The 22,089-nt window shown below is 34.2% G+C and overlaps 1 pseudogene; it reads right to left on the bottom strand.

The window, feature by feature from the left end:
* Window positions 1-21,645: 21,645 nt before the first annotated feature.
* LOC123836231 (U4 spliceosomal RNA) lies at window positions 21,646-21,799 on the bottom strand (annotated as a pseudogene).
* Between the last annotated feature and the right edge of the window lie 290 nt (window positions 21,800-22,089).

Raw genomic sequence — 22,089 nt, 5'->3', positions numbered from 1 at the left:
CATTTCCCTCCAGGCTTCAGCTGTGCTAAACTTCCACTTTGGTGACTAGGTCCTACTCTTTTTCACCCCAGGCTTTTATATGTGTGGGTGGAACACTCTACCCTCACCTCTTCACCTGAAAAACTCCTATCATCCCTTTCAGTTTTAGTCAGAGTAACTTTAAAAAATATAATTATTTTCTTGACCAGTGTAACAGAGTAAGTTAGATGCCTGTACATTGTGATTTTTTCCAAGAAAGTCTATGAAGATTCTTGTTTGTCTTTTTTTCTGCTAGAGTGCAAACACTTGGGGAAGGGATCAAGTCCATCACATTTATGTGACTGGCACAGGCAGGCCCATTGAATGAATTAATGTATTCTTTTTCTGGGCAAGTCTGGAGGTTAGGTTCACATTTCAACTATTGTGCTAAGTGAACAAAGCTGAATTATTCCATATCTGATGGTTGCACTTATTTCCTGAAAATGGCAATGAACACAGATAAGATTTATGTTTTTCAATTCTACTTGAATGGGTTGGTATAGGGGAACCTACACAAGCAAAGACTCAGCACTATGTGACAACTCAGATAACCGAGCATGGTCATTCCAAGGTGGCTACCGTGAGAGACAGCGGGCTGGAAATCAGGACAGGTTGGGCCACATTAATAGGGGCTTTCAAAGCTGTGATGTTTAGTTGTTTCAAGTTTTATATTTTAATTGTAGTTTCTATTAAAATTTTTTTAAAAAAAGAATAGAAGAAAGCAATAGACAAAAATTATTGGTGAAGATTTCAATACTTCCTTCTAGTCATTGTTATAACCAAGTCAAAGAATATCAATAAAGGTATAGAAGACTTGAATACTATCAACCAACTTGACCTAATTGACATCTGTTGAAAACTTCTCAAAATAACAGAATAAAACAAGTTCTTTGCAAGCAGACCTGGGGTATCACTGGAATAGACCAGTTGCGTAGCCGTAAAATGAGTCTCAATAAACTTGAAAGGATTGAAAAAAAATGTTAATAGCATTATCAAAACTGTTCTGTAGAGAGATAGTTCTGATGACTGTGTGGCTCTGAATGAGGAAAAATCCCTGGGAAGGGATCTTCCCACTTGAAAAAGTCATAGAGATAGGATGTAAACAGGGAAGAGTGAGAGAGGGCGGAGTGAGAAGACAAAGCAGAGTAGAGAGCAGAGGAGTGGAATGGAATGGGGGTGTGGAGAAGGAGGAAGTGGGTAGGAGGAGAGAAGTGGGAGAGGGGAGAAAAGAGATTAAGCAAGTGGGATCAGCAGCAGAGTTGTTTCTTTTTTTTTTTTTTTTCTAAAACAAGGGAAGACATCAACAAATGGAATGGGAAATGAGGGAGAAAGGTATGGTTTCCTTTCTCTAGCTTTCTTTCCATTTGATGCATAGTTTTCAGTAATAGTGATGTGGAAAACAAAGACAAAAGAAAAATTAAATTTCCTGAGTACTTACAGCCCCTTGACAAGTCTTTGAAAAAGGTAGAGTAACCTTCCTCTGGAAACAGCTGTCTCATTGTTGGCAATTTGCTAAGGGCAAAAGGCATTCTTGTGAGTCTGCATTAAACATATAGAAATTCCTCTGGAAACTTCCTTTTTCTCTACCCCTCAAGATATATATTAGCAATCATCCTCCAAGCATATGGCCCACTGATATACATCTGAAGGGCCTCAAGACTGAGTTTTATTAAACATTAATAAATGACCTTTTCCTAACAATAGCTATCCCCTTTAGGGTCCTGAAAACCTTGTTTCCAAAATACCTTGGAGGTTTGTGCTATCCTTAACCCCCTCCCACTTGAAAGTATATAATAAGCCACTTCTAATGACCCCAGTGCAGTCCCTTCTGCCCACATGTCCTGTCCCTGGGCTTTAATAAAACCACCTTTTTGCACCAAAGACATCTCGAGAATTTTTTCTTGACCCTTTGCTCTGAACCCCAACATGTCCATGCCAGTAGGACTATTTCCATATATTGCCCATTCAATGTACCCTATAGATCTCAGCTAAAATTCTTTACTTTGGGAGTTATTATTTAAATGTTTCAAAGTAAACCTGATTGTCAAGAGTCTTTTCCAGGGCAGGTAATTAATCCTCTAGTACCAATGAGCATTTTGCTTTGTTTTGTTTCAAAGTACTTTAAAGATAACAAATTTGAAAACTGAACGCCCCCCCCCAACCTTTTTAACTTGGGGTCATTATGGATAAATGCTGCAACAATTTTGGAAAATGTAACATGTTTACCTATACTTGAGAATATTCTAGACTTTGATCTTAGGATAATTTTTTAAATATAGAACTCATGGAATTAGAAATTTAACCTGTGAAATTTGACTAGATTAACATATATAAGCCTTTTCCTCTGCTTAGCAGTCATTATTTTAAATGAAATTAGTAACACGATGTAATTGCATCTTTTCCCATTCTCTTAAAATCCTGGACTTGCTTCTTATAAAGGGGTTGCCAAAAGTCATACCAATCCCAAATTCTATTTTCTTCAATGGTTTCTGTCACACTGGTCAATAGCAGTTTGGCATTTTCCTGAAGAACATTTTTGTTTCATTGTTCCCTTGATTGAGTGAAATCTGTATGGTACAATTGAATTCTCACTCTGCATGCTGTCTATTGAAATTGAGGTCATGAACAGCCCTAGCATTATCTAGATATTAAATTTTAGACATATTTGAGTCAAAATAAAAATTAATACTTTATTTCTTTCTTTGTTCTCCTCTATAGTAACTTTAGTGAAACTAAAACATAAAACAGGGTATGAAACCTCAGGCATTTTAACACAATAGAATTTTTTTAGTAAATTCTGCTCATATTAATACTACTTCACTATGTTTTCAAAAGGTCTTCTGAACTTTGTCAAGTAAAAATGTAAATAAATACAAGACAGTCTTCCTCTATTAAATTATTTCAGTCATTTTCAAGGAATTATTCCAGGTATATGCAAATAGGTAGTTAAAAATCAATGATTATGAAGCATGTTTTTAATTATGCTTAATTTTTTCATTTTTTTTAAAGACTTTATTTATTTATTTGAGAAAGAGAGAATGAGAGAGAGCACGAGAGGGAAGAGGGTCAGAGGGAGAAGCAGACTCCCTGCCGAGCAGGGAGCCCGATGTGGGACTCGATCCCGGGACTCCAGGATCATGACCTGAGCCGAAGGCAGTCACTTAACCAACTGAGCCAACCAGGCGCCCCTCATTTTGTTTTTAAAATGTCTTTTGTGTTGAGTTTAAAGTTTGAGTGGTAGAAACAAATTTTCAAATTATCTAAATCTCTTATTGGAGGGAGTTTATTTATTTGTTAACTAAAAATCAAAAACTATTAGCTGATCCTTATTGTGCTTCTAGACCAGAGTTAGCTATTGAATGGAATAATCAAACATAAAAATCAGATATTTAAGAGTAAGCTCTTTTCGGGCTGCCTGGGTGGCTCAGTCATTAAGCGTCTGCCTTGGCTCAGGTCATGATCCCAGGGTCCTGGGATCGAGCCCCACATCAGGCTCCCTGATCAGCAGGAAGCCTGCTTCTCCCTCTCCCTGCTTGTGTTCCCTCTTTTGCTGTGTCTCTCTCTGTCAAATAAATAAAATCTTTAAAAAAAAAAAGTAAGCTCTTTTCTTCCTGGACCAGAGTATTCATGATTCATATGCTACCTCTAAGTATTTCAACAAATACGTAGCAAACTCTGTTGTGTGGGAAGAACTGTATCTATAAAAATTTAAGTAAAAATATACCACAATTGGGGCACCTGGGTGGTGTAGTCGGTTAAGCGACTGACTCTTGGTTTCAGCTCAAGTCATGATCTCAGGGTTGTGAGATTGCACCCTCCTTTGTGCTCAGTGTGGAGTCTGCTTAAGATTCTCTCTCCCTCTGCCCCTCTTCCTGCTTTCTCTCTCTCTCTCTCAAATAAATAAATAAATCTTAAAAAAATAACACAATCTATAAATGCTACAGAACCTAAGTGTATAAGAGAGATTTGGCACTTTGGAGTAAGACTAGCAGGAATTAAGATAAAAAATGATATGATTTTATATTGGTTGAAAAGCTTGATGTGAGTCTTAAGTCTGTTAAAACACAGAAGATAAAGCTTACACTATTTAAATTACAAAAGCAATAGAGAAAAATGAGAAGTACATACAAATAAAAATGAAGGAAAAATCATCTGTAATTCATATAGAAATAAATATAGAAAAAGATCAGCTAGAAAAAGTGACTAAGTAATGTGGTAAAATATTGGATGAAAGATACTGTTCATTGTACATTTGTTTAAATTTTTCTCTGAGATTTAATATTTTAAAATAAAAAGGTAAAAAAAGGGGATCATCCTCCCACAATTTTCGGTCCTATGGATATTCATACAAAAATGTTCAATCTGTTGATATCCCATGCTTACACAAAAGGGGTAATACAGTCCTACTTGTCTTTCCCCACTAACATAACAAGTTGTCAGAACTTTTAAGTCTACATTGTTCTTTTTTTTTCTTTTTTTAATTTAATTTAAATTCAATTAGCCAACATATGGTACATCATTAGTTTCAGATGTAGAGTTCATTAATTCATCAGTTGCATATAACACCCAGTGCTCATCACATCATGTGTCCTTAATGCCCATCACTGAATTACCCCATTCCCACACCCACCTCCTCTCCAGCAACCTTTAGTTTAGTTAAGAGTCTCTCATGGTTTTTCTCCCTCTCTGATGACCTCCCATTCAGTTTTCCCTCCCTCCCCCTATGATCCTCTGCACTGTTTCTTACATTCCACATACGAGCAAAACCATATGATAATTGTCTTTCTCTGATTGACTTATTTCGCTCAGCCTAATAGCCTCCAGTTCCATCCACATCGATGTAAATAATAAGTATTCATCCTTTCTGATGGCTGAATAATATTCCATTGTATATATATACCATCTCTTCTTTATCCATTCATCCGTCAATGGACATCTTGGCTCTTTCCACAGTTTAGCTCTTGTGGACATTGCTGGTATGAACATTGGGGTGCAGATGCCCCTTCTGATCACTATATTTGTATCTTTGGGGTAAATACCTACTAGCAGCAATTGCTGGGTCATAGGGTATCTCTTTTTTCAACTTTTTGAGGAACCTCCATACTGTTTTCCTAAGTGGCTGCACCAGCTTGCATTCCCACCAGCAGTGTAAGAGGGTTCCCCTTTCTCCATATCCTCACCACATTTGTTGTTTCCTGACTTGTTAATTTTAGCCATTCTGACTGTTGTGAGGTAGTATCTCATTGTGGATTTAATTTGTATTTCACTGATGTCAAGTGATGTGGAGCATTTTTTTTCATGTGTCTATTGGCCATTTACATGTCTTCTTTGAAGAAATGTCTCTTCATGTCTTCTGCCCATTTCTTGACTGGATTAATAAAATCACGAATGAAAGAGGAGAGATCATGACCAATACAAAGGAAATACAAACAATTTTAAGAACATATTAAGAGCGGGGTGCCTGGGTGGCTCAGTCGTTAAGCGTCTGCCTTTGGCTCAAGTCATGATTCCAGGTCCTGGGATCGAGCCCCGCATCGGGCTCCCTGCTCCACGGGAAGCCTGCTTCTCCCTCTCCCACTCCCCCTGCTTGTGTTCCCTCTCTCGCTGTGTCTCTCTCTCTGTCAAATAAATAAATAAAATCTTTAAAAAAAAAAAAAAGAACATATTAAGAGCAACTATATGCTGGATCTGGAAGAAATGGATGCATTCCTAGAAACATATAAACTACCAAACAGGAAGAAGTAGAAAACCTGAACAGACCCACAATCAGCAAGGAAATTGAAATAGTAATAAAAAATCTCCCAACAAACAAGAGTCTAGGGCCAGAGGCTTCCCAGGGGAATTCTACCAAACTTTAAAGAAGAACTAATGCCTATGTTTCTGAAGCTGTTTCAAAAAATAGAAATGGAAGGAAAACTTCCAAACTCTTTCCATGAGGCCAGCATTACATTGATCCCCAAACCAGACAAAGACCCCACCAAAAAGGAGAATTACAGACCAATATCCTTGATGAACCTGGATGCCAAAATTCTCATCAAGATACTAGCCAGTAGGATCTAACAGTACATTAAAAGGGTTATTCACCAGGACCAAGTGGGACTTATTCCTGGGCTGCAAAGGTGGTTAAAACTCTCCACAGTGTAGGAATAGAGGGAACATACCTCAATATCATAAAAGCCATCATGAAAAGCCCATAGCAAATATCATTCTTGATGGAGAAAAACTGAGAGCTTTTCCCCTAAGGTCAGGAATATGACAGGGATGCCCACTCTCACCACTGTTGTACAACATAGTACTAGAAGTCCTAGCCTCAGCAATCAGACATCAAATAGAAATGAAAGGCATTCAATTTGGCAAAGAAGTCAAACTCTCTTCACAGATGACACGATACTTTATGTGGGAAACCCAAAAGACCCCACCCCAAAATTTCCAGAACTCATATAGGAATTCAGCAAACTGGTGGATATAAAATCAATGCACAGAGATCAGTTGCATTTCCATACACTAACAATGAGACTGAAGAAAGAGAAATTAAGGATTCAATGCCATTTACAGTTGCACGAAAAACCATAAGATACCTAGGAATAAACCTAAACAAAGAGGGAAAGGGTCTGTACTCTAAAAACTATAGAACACTTATGAAAGAAATTGAGGAAGACACAAAGAAATGGAAAACCATTCCATGCTCATGGATTGGAAGAATAAATATTGTTAAAATGTCTCTTCTACCCAGGGGCACCTGGGTGACTTAGTCATTAAGCATCTGCCTTTGGCTCAGGTCATGATCCTAGGGTCCTGGGATCAAGCCCCGCATTGGGCTCCCTGCTCAGTGGGAAGCCTGCTTCTCCGTCTCCCACTCCCCCTGCTTGTGTTCTCTCTCTCGCTATCCTCTCTCTGTCAAACAAATAAATAAAATAAAATAAACAGTCTCTGCTACCCAGAGCAATCTACACATTCAGTGCAATCCCTATCAAAATACCATCAACATTTTTCACAGAGCTGGAACAAATAATCCTAAAATTTGTATGGAACCAGAAAAGACCCTGAATAGCCAGAGGAATGTTGAAAAAGAAAAACAAAGCTGGTGACTTCACAATGCCAGATTTCAAGCTATATTACAAAGCTATAAGCATCAAGACAGTTTGGTACTGTCACAAAAACAGAGACCTAGATCAATGGAACAGAGTAGAGACCCCAGAAATGGACCGTTAACTCTATGGTCAACTAATCTTTGACAAAACAGGAAAGAATATCCAATGGAAAAAGGACAGTCTCTTCAACAAATGGTGCTGGGAAAATTGGACAGCCACATGTAGAAGAATGAAACTGGACCGTTTTCTTACACCATACACAAAGACAAACTCAAAATGGACGAAAGACCTAAATGTGAGACAGGAATCCACCAAAATCCCAGAGGAGAACACAGGCAGTATCCTCTTCTACCTCAGTCGCAGCAACTTCTTGCTAGACATATCTCCAAAGGCAAGGGAAACAAAAGCAAAAATGAACTATTGGGAATTCATCAAGATAAAAAGCTTCTACACAACAAAGCAAATAGTCAACAAAACTAAAAGACAACCTATGGAATGGGGAAGATATTTGCAAATGACATATCAGATAAAGAGCTAGTATCCAAGGTCTATAAAGAACTTATCAAACTCAGCACCCAAAATGCATTGTTCTTTTCTTTTCTTTTTTTTATTTGACAGAGAGAGACACAGAGAGAGAGGGAACATGAGCAGAGGGAGTGTGAGAGGGAGAAGCAGGCTTCCCGCAGAGCAGGGAGCCAATGAGGGGCCTGATCCCAGGACACTTAATGACTGAGCCACCCAGGTGCCCCTGCATTGTTTTTTAATTGTTGTGCTATATTCTATTGTTTCTTATTGGTTAGTATTTAGGGATTTTTAAAAATTTTTGGTTGGTTTTTGTTATTATAAAACCATGCCAAAACAGAACATCCTTGTACTTACATCTTGGCATATTTATTTGTTTTGTTTGTTAATAAGATGAATTCCCAGTAAGAATATTCCTGGATTAATGAGAGTGTGATATGAAAATATAATAGCTACCCAGTTACCTATCCAAGAAGGAAGGTTCAGCAAGATGAAGGGTAAGAGCTGATGTTCCCCAAATCTGACACCACGACACACCTAATCTCACCCCAGAAATATAGAGCCCAATCTGGGATGCAGATGAATGTGGGAACAACTGAATATTGAGTTGAGATTTTTTTTAGATGAAATTGGAGTCTGGACTGAGAAATTACTTAATAGGACTGACTTTCAAATTGGAAATAACTATGAACTGGCAGAAATTTAAGAGAATTTTTTAATGGCTCAAGACTAGGTTAAATTCATTGGAGAATTAAAGAAAGTTTGGATTTTTGTATACTCAGGTCTTGTGGAATTTTATAACTAAATACTTATGTATAATATGCCTTGTTTAAATTTGAACTTTTGTTTAAATTTGTACCCCTTTAATTATGAGCAATTTGAGACTCTATTCATTCATAAAATTGTTAGTCTTTTTGTATGACTTCTTCATTAAAAATTTAGCCTTTTAAAAATTATATGTAAAGCATTTTCCAAGATTGTTGCTTTTATTTGACCTTTTGAAATTTTTTATAAATAAAATTTAGAGAGTTATATAGTAGAATTTATCAACAATAACTTTTGTAATCTGTCCTTTTACAAAGTTTTTCCACTCCAGTATTACACATTTAAATATTTAATTCACCATTTTTATATATCCAAAAATGTTAAATTCATTTAGACTTATTTAGCTGTGTATAAGGAATGAGATAGGCATACAGATCTATCTATATTTCTTTCAGATAGCTAGCTCATTATCTCAATAATGTTTACTGAATGAAACTTTTACATCACAGATTCTGAATATCACATTCATTATTAACCAAAGTCTGTTTGGGTGATCTGACAAAATGCATGCAGAACCAATTATTTAGGCTTTACAGTGCATTTTAAAGGTGGCATTGGAAATCATCAGTAACTCTATTTTCAGAAATTCATCCTCACATAATTATTTTCTTTATTCTTTAGAATACTTAGAATAAAATTTGTCAATTTTCCCTCAAACGTTTTGTGTTTTTCCAATAGAATCATGTAAACTGGGAGAGATGGAACATCTTTATAATAATTGGCTTTTTCTATTTAAGAAAAATGTAGGTCTTTCCACTTATCCAAATCTTTTGTGTTCTTCACTGGAGTTTAAAAGTTTTCTTCACTTAATTCCTGTATATTTCATAAATTTATTCCCATGTGCTTTAGTTTTGTTGTTGTCGTCATTAGAGCAAATGTAATTGTTTTCCCTTTATATTTTGTCATTGATTACTATTAGCAGAGTTGAAAAATTACTTTCTATTATACTCTCATTGCATCTATTTCTTTTCTTTCTCTACTTTCTTTCCTTCTCTGGACTTTGAGACCATTTTAATAATAGTGTCTAAATTTATCATCATCAGCCAATGATGATGAAGTCAAAAAAATTCATTTTTGACTTCAATTAATATAATGTCTTACTCTTAATGAGATTTAGTGTTCCTTAAGTGCCTAAGTCTCTGCCTTGCTTCATGATCAATATTTTGGGAATTGGAACTTTCATCATGCAGAAAACCTTATCCTAACCATGAACTCTTCTTTTGTAATTGCACATGGTCTAGTGTGCTCTGTTTTGGCCTCTTCATTTGCCTATTTATATGTATCTTTTCCTTCCTGTGAGAGCTCTGCTCTGATGTTATGACCTGCCTCCTGCCTTTACCATGTCACCATATTTGATTATTTGCATTACATTGTCTGCTGCTTCAGCCTCCATACACATTTGGACTTTGTAAGGAACAATAGTTATGGTTATTTTAATCAAATTTCATATATTTGGTAGAACAGTTTTTGTATATTAAATATAGCTTTTAAAAAGGAGATGCAAGTGTAACAAACCTAGTAATTAGAAGAAGTGTAAATGTAATTTAACAGCGTAAATGATAATTATATAAACTGATCTGACATTGAAATGTTAAATATTTTGCATTTAAAAATATTTCTTGCTTGACTACAGGATTGGCTTAATTCATCTACTCTAAAATAAAAAATGAATCTAAGTAATGATACGAAATATTTTCAAGTTTTAAGCATAATTCTATTAGAAGGAAAACATACCTTTCTCATAAATCATAGTTTTAGTGGACTAATGTTTAATATATGTAAATAGTAAAAATAAACAGTAAAACTGATGTCCAATTTTTTAATTCTGAAAAAAATCTCCTTTTTGCTTAAAAAAATATCCAGTAGAGAAATAATAAGGTTTTAAAAATAATTTCAAAGGTAAATTATTTCTTCATAAAATAGAAATTATATTTTTAAAGTGATAGAAAGGTTTTCTCTACATAACATTCTTTAATGCAATTTTTATACAATTAGCAGACTAATAACAAGGTTACTAACTAGTTATCCATATGTTGCTGTAGAGAAAAAGAGAAAAAAAAATAATGAATTTGTACCTTGAAACATTAGGCAACCTAGAATTTGTATATTTTATGAATGAATAAACAATTCCCTGAGAACTTAGGGAATTGCTTGAACTTAGGGAACTCTATGCATGAATTCACTCGCGTATTCAGAAAAGGTTAGATGCAATTACTGGGGAATGAAAAGAGCAAACAACTTTTTCACAGCAAACAGCTGCCAAAGTAAATTTATATTTACATGTTTATATCTACTAAATAAAGAATAATATATGTTTGCATATCATTATCACTGAATTTAAATTTAAAAGTAAATCAAGTTGTTTTGTGTTACATTCTATAATCAATATATTTGTAACAATTTAAAGTTTTAAAGTTTGACAAGAGCTTTTTAATATTGAGGATAGATTTACCCCACTGCTTGTATTACTTAGCAGATTAGTATTTGAGTTAAAAACCTGTAGTATTTGGGAAGCTGACTTTTAATTATAAGTAGATATTCAGAATCCAAAAGAGTTAAATTTTGTTCCATTGTAAAAAAATTATTTATGAATTTGGGATTATTTGTAAATTGCAGGAATGTTATGGATCTCTATGTACTTTCAAGGCTGAAAGAGATTATGCTAAAACCAGAGGTTGCCTGCAGGCTTTCATAGTCGCCAAGTATTGGCAAAGCTCCCACATCAAATTATGGTTTAGAAACTCATTGAATGTCAGGGCCAGGGTTAGAGCAAATTCCAAGGGCCTTGAATGCATGACTGAAGGAGTAGTCAAAGCTGACAGAAATAACAAAAAGGACAGTCAAGAGACTGGAGGTATTGACATATGCATCTGAAATCTTGGGAACCCACTCCCATAATCTCATTAAAATTTGATAAGTGCAGTATGGAAAAATCAGCATAGCATAATAAATCCTCACCCAAAAGGCAAATATTTTCAACTCAAATTAAGTACTTTAAATCGGGCTAAAGAATTTACTTGGCATGTAAAGTGAAAGTAATGAGGTATTTAATCAGCAAACTTGGTGACTTGCGTCATAAGTTTATGTCTCATGTGTTTTTTCAGATCAAAGATAGTATAGGACAGTATAGTAAGGATAATCATAAAGGATAGGAAGTTACAAAGAACAATAGCTTTGAAATAGTGCATAGGGAATAAAATATCTTTTCAATAGAATTATAAGGTGAAAGGAATTCAAAATCCTCACCATAAGCATCCTGGGGTCAATTCTTTGTTATGGAATTTGATTGAAATACTATTTTCAATTGACCTCTTGGGGTTGTCCAAGCATCTCTGTGTGTCAAAGCTCCACGCTACTAGAGAGAAATAATAAATACTATTCAGGAGAACCAATTACACGTTCTCAAAGCAAGACCAAACCACACACAATAGAAAGTAACTTAACCAGCTTAACTTGATTTACAATGAAAATCAGCACATACTTTCTGATTACGTTGTTCTCAAATATTTAGTGAGAAAGCCAAGTAAAAACAGGGCCAAATAGAAATACAGACATGAAGATAAAGTAGTTGGTAAAAGAAAGGTTAAACTGTGAAGGAGACAGTCTCCATGAATTGCATAATGAAGGTGGTACCCAAATGAATGCCATTACTTTCTCCATTATTTTCACCCAAGAAATTCATAAATCCCACAGCAGGTTGGCTTGGCATTGTTATCAAATGAAATAGAAATATCCAGAGGCAGAGAGCAGAGGGCACATCAGTGCTTCCACCAACAAGAAAGAGATTATTGGAAGTGGTATTAGCAAATTCAGATCAGATACTCTGAGAAATTATTCAGAGCAGTAAAATATCACTGGATTTTAACCTTTTTCTTTAATAAATAATTGGAAATTTTAACATTACTATTGAATGCTACTTTCACAGGAAAATTATTTTTATGACTTTAGTGTAAAATCATAGAGTAAAAAAAATCATAACTGATGTTTCTGAGGAATGACATTCAGGTAGCAATACAACACAAAGAACAAGAACATGGATATTTTGGCTTCACATTAAAAAGAAAATCTATGACAAACTGATTAAATCTTGCAAAACAGATACAGAGTAAAATGAGCCTACTAATAAGCATTTCAAGACTATTACTAAAGGAAGAAATAATATTTCCCAAATTTATTATAGCTAATCTATTGTATTTATATTTTTGTAAAACAAACAATATTTAAATCAGTGATAAAAACTACTTAATCCCCAGTATTAAATTATAGTATTAAATTAATATGGCAAGATGATTAATAGAATATAAAATTTCCCAGAAGCCACTGTACATTTGCATTTACAAAAAAAACAAACAATGCAGAACAACTGGCAATATTTTAAGGGTTAAAAAATAGCAAAATAATAGAAAAGGTACATTTATTTATTTTATTTTGTTTATATAAAACAAGGAAAGATACCTATTTAACTTTCATGCAAGTATTAAAGATATTCAGTTAGAGCAGGAAGATACTACATAGGGTATAGACTTGTAATTTGGGGTAAGGTCAAACTATAACTGTTATATCCAAAGAAATACGCATGTGTGTGTGTGTGTGTGTGTGTGTGTGAGAGCATGCTTTTTTTTTTTTTTTGATATTCAAACTTACTTAGTTACATCTGAAAAGTGCTTTTTTGATGTAGTATGTTTTGAAATAGAAAAAATACTTTTTTACCATGACTGTTAAGGCAGAATTTAAAAAGATTCTGGCTGTGGGGGGCACCTGGGTGGCACAGTTGGTTAAGCGTCTGACTCTTGGTTTTGGCTCAGGTGGTGATCTCATGGTTGTTAGATTGAGCCCCAAGATGGGCTCCATGCTGAGGGTGGAGTATACTTGAAATTTTCTCTCTCTCTCCATCTGCCCACCCCTCCCACTCATGCTCTCTCTCTCTCTCAAATAAATAAATAAATCTTAAAAAAAAAGAAAAGATTCTGGCTGTAGGCATGGAAAAATGTTGATTATAAGAGTTTTACACTCTTAGTGTAAAAATATTTGGAAATAGATGGGTATCACACATACAATTTCACTACTTAGAGGAGTAAGACTGCACACCATCTTTTAAACCTTGTTTTATAATGGTAGGCTGCATGGTGGACCCCCAAAGATGTCCATATCTTAATCCCCAAACCTGTGAGTGTTACCTTACAAAGTAAAAGAGATATTGCAGATGTGATTAAGTTAAGGATCTTGTGATGGTGTCCTAACAGCCTGGATTATCCAGGTGGGCCCAATGTAATCAGCAATGATCCTTATTAAAAGGAGGCCAGTGATTCAGGGTAAGGGGTAAGAGGTACAAAAATAGAAGCAAGCCAGAAGTTGGAATCATTTGAGGAAGAGACCAAAAGCCAAAGAATGCAGACTGCTTTTAGAAACTGTAAAAAGCAAGGAAACAAATTCATCTGAGTCCTCAAGAAGGAACTTAGGCCTGCAGACTCCTTGATTTTAGACTTCTGACTCCAGAACTGTAAGAAACACTTATCAAGTATACCATTAAGTACTGCATAATATCCCACCACCCAGAGGCATCATGATTTGTAAAACAATTTAAAATTTTTAGCCATTAGGTTATTTCCAAAATATTGGTCCTCAAAAATTGTGTGACAGACAACATTGATAATTTACTGAGGATAAACTTCTTTTTTTTTTTAAAGATTTATTTATTTATTTGAGAGAGCGAGAATGAGAGAGAGAGAGAGTACATGAGAGGGGGGAGGGTTAGAGGGAGAAGCAGGCTCCTCGCCGAGCAGGGAGCCCGTTGCGGGACTCGATCCAGGGACTCCAGGATCATGACCTGAGCCGAAGGCAGTCGCTTAACCAACTGAGCCCACTGAGGATAAACTTCTTGAAAACAATTTCTTAAGTGAAAAAATTGGTATCTAGCGCTTGAAAGTTTCATTCCTGCTTATTGGTAGAAAATGTTTTTTTTTAATCATTTGTACGTTGGTCATTTTTATGTTTCTTTTGTAAATGATTTGTCACCCCACTGTTTTTAGAGTTGTTTTCATAGTGATTTGTAAGAATTAAAAAAATTTTATTGAGGTATAATGATTTGATATTTATATATATTGTGAAATGATCACCAGAATAAGTCTAGTTAATATCCATCACCATACAGAGTTACAAAATATTTTTCTTGTAATGAGAACCTTTAAGATCTGTTTTCTTAGCTACTTTCAAATATGCAGTATAATATTAACTAAAGTTGCCATCCCACTACATTCCCATGACTTATTTTGTAACTGGAAGTTTATACCTTTGACTCCCATTTCACTTGCCCCTCAACCCCTTCCTCAGGCAAAGACCAATCTGTTCTCTATATCTATGAGCTGGTTTTTGTTTTTGATTTTGTTTTAGATTCCACGTAAATGAGATCGGTGGGTATTTGTCTTTCTCTGGCTGACTTATTTCACTTAGCATAATACCCTCAAGGTCTATCTGTGTTGTTACAAATGGCAGGATTTCATTATTTGTTATGGCTGAATAACATTCCACTATATATATATCACATCACATTTTCTTTATCCATTCATCTGTCAGTGGACACTTAGGTTGTTTCAATATCTTGGCTATTGTAAATAATGCTGCAGTAAACATGGGAGTGTAGATATGTTTTCAAGTCAGTGTTTTTGTTTTTTTGGTTAAATATCCAGAAGTGGAATTACATGAATTTTTTAAAAAGATTTTAAATTTGTGAGAAAACTCCGTACTCTTTTCCACAATGGTTGTACCAATTTACATTGCCACCAACACTGCACAAGGATTTTCTTTCTCCACATCCTTGCCAACACTTATTATTTCTTGTCTTTTTGATAATAGCCATTCCAAAAGGTGTGAGATGATATCTCATTGTGGTTTTGATTTGCATGTCCCCGATGATTAGTGATGTTGAACATCTTTTCATGTGTCTGTTGACTATCTGTATGTTTTCTTTGAAAAAAATGTCTATTTAGTTCCTCTGTCAATTTTTTAATCTGTTTATTTTTTTGCTATTGAGTTGTCTGTAAAAGCTTTTTATATAACAAGGAATATAATGTATTTTCTTCATTAATTATTGTGAATCTCTTCATAATTGCAATAATTATTGAAGAAAATACATTATATTCCTTGTATTCTATTATGTTTCTATATCTTTTCATATTTAACATTCTTTTTGGTACTTGAATAGCAAGACTCCTTTAAAATTATGTAATCAAGTCTGATAGGATTTCTCTTTGTGAGTACTAAGAACACATTGAAAATTTCTACCCAGAGACCAGAGTCCAATATTATCATCATCTCTATTTTTAAAATTTCTACTGTGAATTTTGAAATTTATTTATGTGATTGAGATAACCTGATACCCTAATTTTATGTTTCTACATAGCTACTTTTCCTTAATGTAATTTGTTATTTTTATCTAATTCTTCCACATCAGTTTATGATGTGTTATTGTGATATCAGTATCAAATCTTATTTTAACTTTTTAATGTAATTTAAATTTGATAGAGGATATTTGACCTTACTATTCCAGCCGTTCAGACAACTTATTTGCTCATCTAGGATGATTTTTATCCCTGAGAAATTTTAGAATTTATACATCACCTTTACATACACATAAAAATTTTGGTTGAGACTTTGGTTAAATTTATGGTGTACTTTGAGAGGATAAGAACTGCTTCACTTTCACATTTCCCAAATCAGAGAGCTATACGTCTCTTCATTTACTTAAATATACTTTAGTTACACAGTAACATTTTTATCATTTAAAAAATTTAGATGCAATCATTTATTAGGATTATTTCTAATGTTTTATTATTTTGATTTATTTCTCTTTGAAAGGATATCTTCATTTTATTTATTAAGTGTTAGTAGCTGGTATAAAGGATGTTTTGATTTTTAGGGTTTTTTTTTTTTTTAAGATTTTATTTATTTATATGACAGAGAGAGACAGCGAGAACAGGAACACAAGCAGGGGGAGTGGGAGAGGGAGAAGCAGGCTTCCCGCCGAGCAGGGAGAGCCCGATGTGGGACTCGATCCCAGCACCCTGGGATCATGACCTGAGCCGAAGGCAGACGCTCAACAACTGAGCCACCCAGGGTGCCCTAGATTTTTTTTTTTTTAACTCAGCTATTTCCTTTAAATTTTAAAATAAATTTGAATTTCCGCAGGTTTTCTGAATATATAGTTACTTTATTTGCAAACAGTGATTATCTTCCCCCATTATTTGTTTTACAAATTATTACATTAGCCAGAACTTTCAGTTATGTTAAGTAATAATGATGATTTGGGGCTATCTAGTTTTAGGGAAAAGAAAACTAGATAGGTAATTATGTTTTATAGCCCCATCAATGCAGCACATGACTTCTTCTTGTCGCCAAGTCTCTGCCTTGGTTCCATGACCAATATCTTAAGAACTGGTAGTCATGCTTGTTAATCAAAGCAATGATCTTAGCTTCTAACCTAATTTTGATTTGAATAGATCTTCCGAAAATAAGGCTAAATATTAAATTGTGATTGCATTCTTTTTTATTTATTTTTATTTTTTATTTTTATTTATTTATTTTTTAAAGATTTTATTTATTTGACAGAGAGAGCACAAGCAGAGGGAGAGAGAGAGAGAAGCAGGCTCCCTGCTGAGCAAGGAGCCCGATGTGGGACTCCATCCCAGGACACTGGGATCATGACCCAGGCCGAAGGCAGCCGCTTAACCAGCTGAGCCACCCAGGCGTCCCAATTGCATTCTTTTTTAAAAATTTTATTTATTTATTTGACAGAGATAGAGAGAGAGAGAGAGAGAGAGAGCACAAGCAGGGGGAGTGGCACATAGGCAGAGGGAGAGGGAGAAGCAGGCTCTGGGCTGAGCAAGGAACCTGACGTGGGGCTCGATCCCAGGACCTTGGGATCATGACCTGAGCCGGAGGTAGCCACTTAACCGACTGAGCCACCCAGGTGCCCCAATACCATTCTTAATAGTAATGTGAATGAGAATAAAGATTCATAATTTTGTAAATTCTGGCTTTTGGTTTAGATATATCACCTGCCATTCCACTCTACAAACCCTTATGTAGGACTGAAAATTAAATTTTTAATGCATTTTCAGCTCCTGCTAATATTTGCATAATTTTAGTTGGATGCATTAATATGTTGTATAAAATGAATAATAGTCATATTTGCAAATATTTTGAATATTGATATATAGACTGTCTAAACATTTTGAAATTATAGCTTGGGTATTTTTTTTAAAATATTTTATTTAATTGACAGAGACAATGAGAGAGGGAACACAAGCAGGGGGAGTGGGAGTGGGAGAGGGAGAAGCAGGCCTCCCTTGGAGCAGGGAGCCTGATGCAGGGCTTGATCCCAGGACCCTGGGATCATGACCTGAGCTGAAGGCAATCGCTTAACCAACTGAGCCACCCAGGTGCCCTATAGTTTGGGTATTCTAAGTTAATAGTTGTGTAGTCATAAAGAGATTTTTTGAATAAATTTGATTTTATAGCTTTTTTTGATGTGTTAAAATTTTAAAAACGTTTCTAGATTCACTGCATTGTGTTTAAATGAATAATAATAACAAGTTCAAGGTTGTGTGCATGAGTTCTTTGTAGATTTGTATTTTTATTTTTTTCTTCTTTGTAGATGCTAGAAAATGAAAATACTCTTATAAAGGTAAAAATATTAAATATAGGTAAATATATTAAATATATAAATAAAGGTAAAAATATTAAATATACAAATATATTAAATATATTAAATATTAAAAATTAGACTTCTTCATGATATTACTCAATCATATACTTACTTGTTTCATGCCTTCCTGACCTGTTTTTGACTCAATACCTTTAAATACCTTTAGATGATAGCACTTCTATCCATTTTCTAAATTTTTGATTTTGTACATTTTGATGCTCTTACTATGTACATGAAGATCCACAGTTAATATATTTATTGCAGAAAGTATCTTAATATAAAACACTCCTATTAATCACTTCCAGCCATTTTCTCATGAATTCTATCTTATTGGAAATTTATATTGTCATGACTACTTTATATATTTATTTGCCCGCCTCATCTTTGTGTTTAAATATCCAAAAAATAAATTATGATTATACCCAAAGTGCATAAGATTTGAAAATATTTTAAATAATTGGTAAATTAACATAAAATTAAATACTAATTATTTTCATGTTTTCAAAAAGTTACAGTTAGCAAACCTTCATAAGTATTTATTAAAATTAATAGGCGAGGTACTTAACATAATGACTAAATATCTACATTTAACAAACTTTATTTAAATAAAGCTAGAACTTTTTATTTTCAAAATTTACTTAGGTTTTATGAAATATTTTTGTAAGAGTAAAACTATTCACAATTCTGTCGTTCAATATTTATCTGGCTATAATTGAAAAGAATAAGTACTGTGCTTCAGACATATGTGTACATAAAAGTACATAGGTGCATATTTGGGAATAATATGAATTGTGTTAATATTGCAAAATGTTCCTCATTCTCCAGTGCAGCAATTGCAAAATTCAACAGTTGCTAGTCACATGCCAAGTTTAGGACCTAAAATTGAACACAAAGGAAAATAAGAAAATGGACACTCCACAACCACAGGGAAACCATACTTTGTTACGCAAGAATCTAATGGCTTCATGCTTTCTTAGAGAAAGAAATTACAAATTAATTAGTCTTCTCCCTTACCTAAGTTCTTCTGCTGCTCATTCTCTCTCTATCCCAATGAAGACTTTTTCCCCAAAGTCAACAGGGGTACTCTTACAAGCCTTCTTAATATATAGATTTTGGTTTCTAGGACTTGCAGGCAGGAGATGTGAAGAAAAATTTCCTTTGCACTTGTTTGATAGGATTACTCATGAGAGTGAATGGGATTACAGGATTGCTCTGTGTCTGTGCTAAGTGACAGAATCTGAGTGACAAAGCACTCCTGTGTTCCTTGATAAATTTTTGGGGTGGCTATGTCTGTGCAATCCTAGGCACTCTACAGTGTCTTAGGTAGGGATAACCCTTTCTCACATGTTAGGGTACTGGGAAATAATGTGTGTGTTAGATTAGGAGCCTATTCAGGGTACTGAGGGAGAAAGACAGACTTCTTGTCTTATTTAAGCTATAAATTGTCTTGTTTCAAACTTAAAAAGATGTATGTACTATTACTCTAGAGTTTTTTATTATTATGTTAAAAAAAGCACAACATAAAATTTATCATCTTAACAGTTTTTAAGTGTTCAGTACAATAGTATTAACTATATGCACATTGTTATGCAACAAATTTCTAGAACTTTCATCTTGAAAAACTGAAGCTCTATGTCCATTCTGTTTCTGTTTCTAAGAGTCTGACTGATTTTGATACCTCTTATAAGTGAAATATGCAATTTTGGTCTTTCACTTAGCAGAATGTCCTGATTCTTGTTGTACCATATGACAGGATGTCCTTTTGTGTTGCTGTATAATATTCCATTGTATGTATATACCACCTTTTCTTTATCCATTCATCAAGTGATAAATATTTAGGTTACTTCTGTATCTTGGCTATTGTGAATAATGCTGCAATGAATATGGGTGTACAAATACCTTTCTTTAGGACCCTGTGTTCAATTCTTTTGGATATATACTCAGAAGTGGGGTTGGATCAGTATACCCAGAGGTGGATCATATGGTAATCTTAGTTTTTGAGAACTCTCTATACTGGTTTCCATAGTGGCTGCCTGATTTTTACATTCCCACCAACAATGCACAAGCATTCCAATCTCTCCACATTCTTGCCAACACTTGTTATTGTATTATTTTTTCATGGTGGGCATTCTAACATATGGGAGGTGATAATTCATTGTTGTTTTGATTTGCATTTCTCTAATGATTATTATGGTGAGCATCTTTTAATATACTTGTTGGCTGTTTATCTTCTTGGGAGACATATCTATTCAAGTCCTTTGCCCATTTGTTAATCAGGTTATTTGATTTTTTTGTTATTGAGTTGTAGGAGTTCTTTATGTATTCTGGATATTAACCTCTTTTCAGATATATGGTTTGCAAATATTTTTTTCTTATTTTATAGGTTATCTTTTCACTCTGCTGGTTTTTACTTTTGCTTGCAGATTTTTGGTTTAATTTAGTCCTATATATCTATTTTTGATTTATGCCTGTGATTTTGATGTCATATCCAAAGAATCTTTGCCAAATCCTATTCATAAAATGTTTCTTCTATGCTTTCTCCTAAGAATTTTATACATTGAAGAATATAACTCATTTTGAGTTAATTTTTGGATAAGGCATTAGGTAAGAGTCCAACTTCTTTTGTCAGTGGATATCAGTTTCTGAACAATGTTTGTTGAGGAGACTATTGTCTCCATTATGTAGCTTTGGAAACTTTTTCAAAGACCACATACATGAGGATTTAGTTTTGGTTCTATATTCTGTTTCATTGTTCTATATGTCTTTCTTTATGTCAGTACTATAATATTTTGATGACTGTAGCTTTGTAAAATGTTTTAAAATCATGAAATGTGACACAGATTTTTGTCTTTCTCAAGATTTTTTTCACTATTCAGCGTCCTTTGAAATTACATATGAATTGTAGGATGACTTTCCATTTCTACAGAAAAAATGTCATTGGGAATCTTAATAAGGGTTGCACTGAATCTGTAGATTGCTTTGGATAGCATGGACATTTTAACCATACTAAGTCTTCCAATTCATGAACACTGGATGTCTTTCCATCTATTTGTGTTTTCTTTAACTTTTTTCAGGAATGTTTTATAGTTTTCAGAATATAAATCTTTTGCCTTCTTAGTTAAATGTATTGCTAAGTATTTTATCCTTTTTGGTGCTACTGTAAGTGGGATTATTTTCTTAATTTCCTTTTCTGGTTGCTCATTATTTCTGTGGAAAAATGCAACTGATTTTTGTGTGTTGATTTTCTATCCTGTAACTTTACTGAATTTGTTTATTAGTTCTAACAGAGTTTGTGTGTGTATGTTTTTTTTGTGTGTGTGTGCGTGTGAGTGTAATCTTTAAGGTTTTCTGCATACAGATCATATCATCTGTGAAGAGATAATTTTACTTTTTCCTTTCCAATTGGGATGCCTTTTATTTCTTTTTCTTGCCTGAGTGACCTGGACTTTCCTTACTCTACTGAACAGAATTGCGGAGAGTGAACATCTTTATCTTGTTCCCGATTGTAGAGGGAAAGTTTTCAGTTTTTTCTGTTAAGTATGTATTAGCTGTGGGCTTTTCATATATGACTTTTCTCAATTAGCAATAATCGCGCCTCTGGTAAACCTCATTGGCTATGATACTGCCACTGCGCAAAGCTCATATATGACTTTTTTAATGTTAAATAATTTCTTTCTATTCCTAGTTTTTTAAATGTTTAAAGGGTGTTGAATTTTGTCAAATGTTTCTCTGCATCAATTGTGATGATAATGTGGTCTTTATTTTTTATTGTATTAATGTGGTGTATTTACATGGATTGATTTTCATATATTGAACTATCCTTGTATTCCAGAAATAAATCCCACTTCATCATGATATTCAACCTTTAAATGTATTGCTGAATTCGGTTTCCTGGTATTTTGTCTAGGAATTTTTCATCAGTATTCATCA

The sequence above is a fragment of the Mirounga angustirostris genome, unplaced genomic scaffold (genome assembly GCF_029215605.1).
Source record: "Mirounga angustirostris isolate CCGP_5_RB_7025 unplaced genomic scaffold, mMirAng1.0.hap1 SCAF_12, whole genome shotgun sequence".
Taxonomy (NCBI): domain Eukaryota; kingdom Metazoa; phylum Chordata; class Mammalia; order Carnivora; family Phocidae; genus Mirounga; species Mirounga angustirostris.
The sequence above is the reverse complement of the archived record's forward strand: the minus strand, read 5'-3'. Positions and strand labels throughout refer to the sequence as shown.